This window comes from Rhinopithecus bieti, unplaced genomic scaffold (assembly GCF_001698545.2).
Source record: "Rhinopithecus bieti isolate Rb0 unplaced genomic scaffold, ASM169854v2 scaffold_2735, whole genome shotgun sequence".
Lineage (NCBI taxonomy): Eukaryota > Metazoa > Chordata > Mammalia > Primates > Cercopithecidae > Rhinopithecus > Rhinopithecus bieti.
The window spans coordinates 1,543,245-1,552,624 of record NW_016804150.1 but is presented as its reverse complement, the minus strand read 5'-3'; the positions used below and the strand labels follow the sequence as shown (position 1 = coordinate 1,552,624).

General features: G+C 33.7%; 1 long non-coding RNA gene across 1 annotated transcript in view; it reads left to right on the top strand.

Moving 5' to 3' along the window:
* The window catches only part of LOC108526205 (uncharacterized), a 25,157-nt gene extending 16,000 nt beyond the window's left edge, over window positions 1-9,157 (top strand). Inside the window, exon 3 of the long non-coding RNA XR_001884461.1 lies at window positions 9,110-9,157. This is a non-coding gene — a long non-coding RNA (uncharacterized LOC108526205). The remainder of the gene's footprint in view (window positions 1-9,109) is intronic.
* The last annotated feature ends 223 nt before the right edge of the window (window positions 9,158-9,380 follow it).

Here is a 9,380-nt window from a genome sequence, read left to right as displayed (position 1 = left end):
AATTAATAATTTAATAAGTAAATATTTTAAATGAATAATGTTAAATTAAGGATGTTTAAATGTTATATTGCATTATTATATTTAATATTATGATAATACTCAAATCACAATGTTCCATTTACTTCTCTTGTTGAAATGTTAACATTACTGAAAATAATTCTTTGGACAGTCATGTTTAATTTAGGTTTTATGACTCCTCAGAGTGAAGAAAGGAAGAGTGTTGTAATTTTCGGGACATGGAGAATCATTTGCTATGGTAAACTGGATAAATGCTTGTGCTACCTCATGGGAGCAGATAGAAAAGAGTAGCTGGATCTATTCTGCTGAGATGCCAAGGTCTCCATATTCTTTCAAAATCAATGGCCTTAGAGGGATCATGAATTGCTGAGGTAGAACAATCCTTGCTCCTCTTTATCTCTCATCTACTGCCTTTGAAATCAACTGGAGCTGCGTACTTGGAAGCAGCACAAAGGGTTAGGCTGGAAATAAAAATATGGCCTAGGATTTGTGATGCTCAAGTGATTCAGACTCATTTCTCCAATAGCTGTGGTTTTGAAATATGCTAGACTTATTGCTGATATATTACAGTTCATAGTGTTCTAATTCATTTTGCAGAAGTAATCCTGCTCAGCTCGACCATTACTCTTTAAAGTAGAGCTTATGCTTTGGTTCCATTTGAAATAACTCATTGTTAAGTTCATAATACCTGATTTTATCAAATTATGCAGATACAAAAGGTGTCCATGCCTATTTTGTGGGCAAAACAAAGTAAAACTCCCATGATAGGTAATGCTTATGGGTGTTATAAAATGTACCTCCAATCTGCTGAAGCTTTCTCTTCCTTCATTGATGCGGTTTCTGTAATTCCACATATTTCTTTCCTGACTAATTAAAAATGAAGATAATAAAGTCCCTTAGCTTCTTTACTTAGCATATAACAAAGTACACTTATTCTTCGGTATGCATAAAATCTACATTAAAAAAAATCATATTCTTAGTCTCTTCAATTTTGTGGATTCACTGCACATGTTAGACTTTTATCTCTTAGAGCAGGGTCTGTATTTACTTAATTTGTTTCATATTACTATATATTAATTTTGTCTTATATTCATAGGCTGTTTATCATCAGTTATGAGAATTTTGTTTCTACCTTTTCAGAAAAACCCGTAATATGTGTTATATACTGTGGGAAAATATGTAATAAATCTAAAATAATTACCACTTTGTAGTATTTCACAGTGAAATGTTATTGGTTATTACTGAAATTATTATGCTGATATTAATATTTTTCTTATGTATAACAATGTTTCCACCTTTGTTAGCTTCATTTTGTGCATCAAAAGCAGGGTTAAAGGGTCCTGTGCGGTGGCTCATGCCTGAAATCCCAGCATTTTGGGAGGTCGAGGTGGGTAGATCATTTGAGCCCAGGAGTTTGAGACCAGCCTGGCCAACCTGGCGAAACCCTCTCTCTACTAAAAATTCAAAAATTAGCCAAGCCTGTGGGCCCGCTCCTGTAATCCTAACTATTCGAGCCAAGATCGCACCACTGCATCCCAGCCTGGACGACAGAGCAAGATGCCCTCTCAGAAAAATAAAAAATAAAAAAAGAAGGTTTAAAATGTTTAAACATTATCATTATGAAATGCTCACTAAAAACAATAATAGCATAATTATATTGCCCTAAAATTATTTGGATTTAATGATTTTTTTTCCTGAAATAAAAATTTCAGATAGATTTAAATGAGAGAAGCTAACCATTTAAGGAAAAGAGAGATATAACAAAGGGCCTAAATTTAACTTTAATACTTCTTATAAACAAATAAGGACTGTTATATTTCATAAATAATATCAGATTTAAAGAATATTCTAAAATGATCATCATGCAAAGTGATGTTTTATTTATGTAGGTAACTGTTAATCAGCATCAGTTCAAACAATATAATAATTTGGTTTCTTGAGAATATCGTCACACATTGAGTACTTTCTCATTTTAACTTAAACTACTATCACTAATCACGAAGGAACAAAGATGTGTCCAAATTTTGAAGGAACATGGGTGTCCCAAACCTCAGATAATGAATTTTAGCTCTCTCTGGAGAAAAGCCTTTCCTGTATGTAGTCTGGCAATATTCCAAGATTTCTTTTTAAAAGTAACTCCATATGTGTACTGAAAATAAGCTAGTGATGTTTTAAATCAACTGGAAAGAGAGGCTGTTCTTTTCAATATTTTTTTCCTGAGCAAAACTTTGAAGTGCAGCATTTGGGGATTATGAAGGTTTGGGTTACCTGCTGAATGAAGACATGGAAAATTATTTGAAAAAGTACTCTTTTTTAAAAAATGTGCTTTAAACTTATGAAATATCACCTGTGGTTCAGAGACGGTATGCAACTCAAGCATTTTTTTTTTTCAATCTAAAGAGAAAGAGTTAATTTTAAATTGAGATTATATTTTCCAAGTTTTCTATGGCTACAAGATTATAATCAAAAGTTTGTGGTTCACTTATTTCAAAGGCAGGGGATGATGGAGATGAGTAAATGCTATTAAATTAAAAGAAATGTGAGTAAATTTATAGTGAGTTAGGTATTGTGAGCAAAACTAAACCAAAGAATACAGCTCAAAATACTCTAGTGATTGTTTCACAGCAGGCATTTTAGGTTATTTCATTTCCAAATAAATTCAACTTGTGTGTATTTTCTTGTAATCTGTTTTGAATTTACTTGATGCATTCAAAGGCTTGATACGTCTGTGTGTGTGTAAAATGCACACACACATACACATATACATATATAGAGAGAGATTCCATTGGCAACATTTTAGCTAGAAAAATCGTTGCTAGTATTGCTAAATTTGTATTATGTAACTATAAAATAAAATGTATTTGAATAAGCATACTTTTTTGGAAAGCAAAAGAACTGTAATAATACATGTCTTATTTACATCATGAGAGATATTTTTTACCTACAATATCACAGACACACCTGCTACAGTGAGATCTTGTCAACTAGCATTTTGAAAGGTTTGAATGCCTATATAGTTAAATATTCACTTTAGTATGCAAAGCATTTAATAATAGCCAAACAGGAAGATGGTTAAATCTTATATTTAACACCAATATTTCAATGATTATAAAATATCAAAGCCTCTGATATTTATCAACATAAATAGTAATTGTATTAAAAGTCATACTTCGTTAAAAATATAAAGAAGTTTCTTCAGATACTCACTTCCAAATTAAGTTCACGTTTATAAACAGGTGAATTAATTTTAATTTGTACAATTTAAGTGTAAATGTGGTATGGTTTATAACTTACCATAAACCTATAACTTTCACTAGAATATATGTTTTATTAAATGAAGAAATATTCACTGTCTGCACCTTCCAGGGAGCAAGTGCTGTGCTAAGGACTGAGGAGCCAGTGAAATTGAAATAAAGTACATATTTTTATTGATAAGAGTTAAATGCCAAGAAGGAGATTATAATACTTTGAGTGTGTTGTATTATATTTTGAAATTTTGGGGTTGTTGAAATTTTTTATATAGAGGTTAGAAAGCATCTCTGAAGTGACCTTTGAGTAAAGAGCTACGGAGCTTAGAAAAGTGGACATTGTAGGTATTGGTAGTTAGAGTGTTTCCATCCAAGGCTGACACACAGGAACGTCTCCGTTGTGTTCTGTGAACAATGAGGAGACCAACATCATTGTAGCTTAATGAAAAACAGTGAAGGAAGTTATAGGAGATTTCTGACAGTTATGAAGTCAAGATCAGGTAGGACCTTGAAGGCCATACAATGCTTTTGAATTTTAAATAGAGTGAGTTGGAGGATTTAGAGTAGGGGAGTGAGGTCAAGATCAGGTCAGTTATGAGGTCAAGATCAGGTAGGTCCTTGAAGGCCATACAATAACTTTGGATTTTAAATAGAGTGAGTTGGAGGATTTTGAGCAGAGGAATGACATAATGTGAACTAGGTTTCAGCAAATGACTCCTATTAGAACAGACTGTAAGTGGGCAAGGGTGGTGGCAGCCAGACCATTTGGGAGCCCATTGCAACAATCAAGGAAAAGGTGATGTTTTCTTGAACAGTGGATTGTGACAGTGGTGATGACAGTGGATGTGACAGATATTAGGAAGTGGCTGATATAGTATTTTGATAGTAGAGCCAACAGGGTTTGATATAAAGTGTGATATGAAATATAAGAGAAAAAGAGGAGTGAGTCAAGGTGGGCAGGAGACGAGATTGGAAGGATGAGGTGGTCATTGACTGTGACAGAGATGACTGTTAGAGCAGAAGGTTTGGGGAGAAAACATTTGGAACTCTGTTTTGGAGACTCTATTAATAGTAGGCAATTGTTTACACAAGGTTAGAATCAATGTGGCAGCCCAGAAGCCCAGGTTTAAGATACACATTTGAAAGTCATTAGAATATAGATTGTATTTAAAACCAGTAGACTAAATGAGATCACGCCATGAAATATGCAGTTCCTGACAGATATTCAATTCTTTATTATAAAATATACATAGTCCTTGTTACTTCCTTTCTATATGTTGCAGCTGTAATACACACACACACATATATATAACTTAGTAGACAAAACTAGACAATGACATCTCAAGAAAAAATAGGAAGATGTTGACAAGAAAAGAAAAGGAGAATTGGTAGAATTGCTACAAATAATCCCAAGAGCAATTTACTACGGTGTATATAGCTGAAAATATGTATGCCCAATGACTTAAAATGTCCACCTATGGACATAAGAAAATGTTATAAATTTTATCATATATCTCCAAAACACTTACATTAGAATTTTTATTAAACCATTACAACTCACTATCTAGCAGAAGAGAAATGGAAGAATACAAGTTAGCATATCTGAACAATGGAATATTGTACAACTGCCAACTATATAAACTAGAACTGTATAAATCAACATAGATTGGTGAACAGACATAACATTGAGTCAACAAGCAAAGTGTATATATATTATACAGTTTTGAAAATATTTTACATCAATTTAAAAGAAAAAATGTTGTGATATATATATATATATATACACACACATATATACTGTACTAAATATAAAAACATTCATAGCTTCAAAAGTAATTATAATTAATGTTACTGGGGCATAACACTGGAAAGAGGAACACAGATAATTACAATATCATTTATATTGATTTGTTTCTCAAAAATATATAAAATAATAAGATGCAACTGTAACAGAATACTTTTATTTCTTCTTCGTGGGTGTGTTATCCTATGTTCTTTTCTACATTATTTTATCTTTTTGAAGAGATTATGAAATTGTGTGTTTGTATGTATGGGTGTGTGAAAATTGGATTAGGAACTCTCCCAGATTTTGAGTCATTATGCTACAGAGCTAGGTTGCTACTAGAACTATTAGATCAATTGTAATATGCTTGGCTCTTAGTAAAATATTTTACTAAACTCTATTATTAACTTCTCTCAATGAAAAATAATTTTCCTTCTGCTAGTTTCCATAGTCAAATATAAAATTATAGCATTACACAGTCCAAATGCAAAGAATAGAAACAAGATACCTCTTAAAATAAAAACACCCCCCTCCTCCTCCAGTTTTGGAAACTGACATAAACATAATGGGGAGAAAACTCGCAAACAACAGATGTTGTGGTTCACTTTTCAGTTGTTGATACTAAACAAGAACACCTCCGAGATTCCACAGTCTGTGTTTATGTATCACAGTTGAAATGGTAAGATGGTATATTCTGGTATTGTACTTCTAAATATTTTAGGATAGAAGGCATTCATCATAGAGAATCATTTTCTTCACAAAATGTTAGGTCTCCTCTAGTATTTTACTTATTTTGACTCAAAAGAATACTACCCCCTTATCCTGTACTGCAATGAAAAATAATAAACGTGCAGTGACACCGAATTTTGTGAAAAATAAATGATTTCATTTTCAGAGAGGTAAATGTTCAATAAAACTTATGGGATATGATTAATTTTTAGTATTGCACACATAGTAAGATTCTCAAAATATAGTTCATTAATATAATTAATAAACAAATATGAAAATATTCAAATTTAGTAATTTGAATATTAGAAACATTTTTAAAATTCTGTATTACAAACATGAATCATTACTAATGTACATTTTAAAACAATTTCTGGAACTTATGTTAATTTTCCATTAGGTCTAATTAGGTTGCATTACAGATACTTTTATATTTATATGAAACAAATTACTTCTCTAGCTTCTTTGTTTAATTCTTCATAGCCAACTTGCAAATGCCTGTTGTTGATTACAAGGATGTGAGAGAGTAAAAGTTTACATTGCAGTGACTTTTCTTTTACCTAATTCAAAATAGTGCATTTACTGAGCATGTGAGCTATGCACATTGCCTAGGTTTAAACTTTTTAATTTCTCATTTTCCCTGCCTTTAAAACAAGGCTAATTATTTTGCGATATTTCAGTGGGATAATACATAAAAGTATTAGGTGTTTGGCACCTGGTAAGCACTTAGATCTCATCTATCAACAGCTTAATTATTACTGGGTATTTTCTGTTGCTGAAAAGGAGTTCATTTTCTAAATAGTCTCTGGTTTCTCAGCGTGCACCTTGGACCCACTTCAATCAATTTTCCTTATTTAACAGTTATTTAGATCATTTAGAAAAATCACACCTGATTAAGTCCCTTCTGTAATTAAAACCCTGAAGAATTTTCAATTACTTCTAGGGCACAGACCAAAAATCCTTAACATACTCTTTAAGGTCCTGCCTAACATGGTCCTGCCTTCCTCAACGAGCCTCATCCTCGTAATTTTTCCCACTGCTTTTGCCTTCCGGTCACACATTGTCCTCTTTAAGGTATTCACAAACCATCGACCTTCTGCCTACTTTAGGACCATCACATGCACATGCAACTCTTCTTTCCAGTTAATTCCCACTTGCACTTTAGATCCATCTTCTAAATTCAATTTCTATGAATCTTCTTGACAATCCGTGACGGCTCCTGCTCAAGTCAGCACTGCTCTAATACCCACTTCTTAATTTTTCCTTATTATTAGTTTTATTTTGAGGTAGTATTTTAGTATATTAACAGAATGAGTTTTCCACATAGAAAGCATATGATGAGTTACAGCAAGCATCATTACACCCCCTCCAATTACCCATATCTATATAAAGCTCTCCTAAACTGGAGTGGGGAGAGGGGGAATCCTAGAGGAAACAAGAGAGCACAGAACGTATTTGTTCCCACAGAGAAGGTAGGTGGGGAGAGCAGGCAACAGGAAGAGCACAAAGTTTAGGAACGTAAGAATTTAGGAAATTTAGGAGTTTAAGAAACCTACTAGGTCCATAGACCAAGTCGCAGAAGTAGTCAAATCCTAAAGTATCTCAACCTGCAGAGTGTTGTGTAAGCAGGAGAAAAGGCCCAATGATGTTTCTCGATATTTGACTCTGAAACATCAGACTTCCTTGCAGTCCTAGAAAACTGCGGGTAGGTTTCAAACAATTTTCAGCAAAGGTGGGCATAAATTATGAAGAACCTCTGTTATCATGACCACTATGTCAATGATGTTGGCCACCATGTCCGGGTTGGGTGCCGAGCAATCTCTAAAACTTGGGCAAATCCTCAGAGAAAATGTTTCCACTAATAAATTAGGGGCCATAATACAATTGAAATTCAAATATAAGATGATAATACAGTTACTTTGTTGTAATATAGGTTTATTGAATACATTTGTTTTGGCTCTTTAAAATTATTTAACTCCATGGTACACTGTAAACTCTGTAAAGATAGGAAATTTGTCTCTCTTATGCATCTACCTTCAGAACTCAGCACAATCTTTGGCACAATGAATGAATACATATTATAGGCTTGGATAAATAGGTGATGATGAATGAATGAAAAGTGCATGGCCTACTAGTTGTAGATCTCAGTCAATATCTTATGGAATATATATTTGAGTAAAATGTTGGATATTCTAAAAAGATTGCTAGGCTTATTGGGAAAGATGTTGCCACCTGAGGCGAGACCACTTAACTCATCTGGTCCCCAGTTCTCACATTGGTAAAATGGGGGTAATAGCACTTATATCGCTTAGTGTTCTGAGATTTAATACAAAATAATGCATGTACATGTATTAAGCCATTTCTTCATCACTATAAAGAAATGCCTGAGTTTGGGTAATTTATAATGAAAAGAGATTTAATTGGCTCATAGCTCTGCAGGCTGTACAAGCATAGCTCCAGCATTTGCTGGGCTTCAGCAGATTGGGTAAGGGCCTCAGGAAGTTCACAATCATGAAGGAAGGCAAAGCAGGGGCAGGCACATTACAGGGTTGAGAGCGGGAGGAGGAGAGCTAAGAAGGGGATTTTTAACAACCAAACCTTGCATGAACTAAGTTGAGCTAGAACCACTTATCACTGAAGGGATGGCACTAAGTCGTTCTTGAGGAATCTGCCCTCCTGATTCAATCACCAGACCCCATCACCTGCCAGGCCCCATCTCCAACACTGGCAATCACATTTCAACATGAGATTTGCGGGGGACAAACATCCAGACCATATCAGCACACTGTAGATGGAGTTTATTTAAGCTCTTTTTTTCTTTTAAAAAGTATTTTTTCTAAGCTACTTTAAAGTCAGAAAACATTTATTGACTTTATACTGTAGGAAATAAAACAACACCTATAATTTTATATAGCAGTGTATAAAAGTTCTTTAGAATTGGAAACATTTTTACACATATTTATAAATATATGTATCTAAAGAAATTATACTCTTCTTATTGGTCACTTAGTCAAATACTCACTGCACTTAAGTTATTTCCTGAAATATTTTAAGAAATACTACATCTATTTAGATTTGTGGAATAATATGTAGGGAATCATTCTTGTCTGAATCAATGGATTTTTGCAGACATTAAAAAAAGTTTGGCGGTCAGATTATCTGACTTAGCTACTGTTCTGAACTGAATTGTGCTCCCCAAAAATTCATATATTGAAGCCTTAACTTCCATATTTCAGATTGTGACTGTATTTCAAAATAGGACCTTTAGAAATAATTAAGTTAAAATGAGGCCATTAGGCTAGGCCCCAAGTCAACATAACTGGTGTCCTTATAGGAAGAGGAGATTAGGACATCAAGAGACACCAGGAGTGCCCATGCACAGAGAAAGACATCATATGAAGACACAGCAAGAAGGTGGCCATCCATAAGCCAAAGAGAGGCCTCAGAAGAAACCAAATCTGCTAACACAATCATGGACTTTCAGCCTCCAGGACTGTGTGAAAATAAATTTCTGTTGTTTATGCCACTCAGTGTGTGGAATTCTATGGCAGCCCTAGCAAATAAATACAACCACTAACAGTATTATTTGTCATTTTATGTACTCT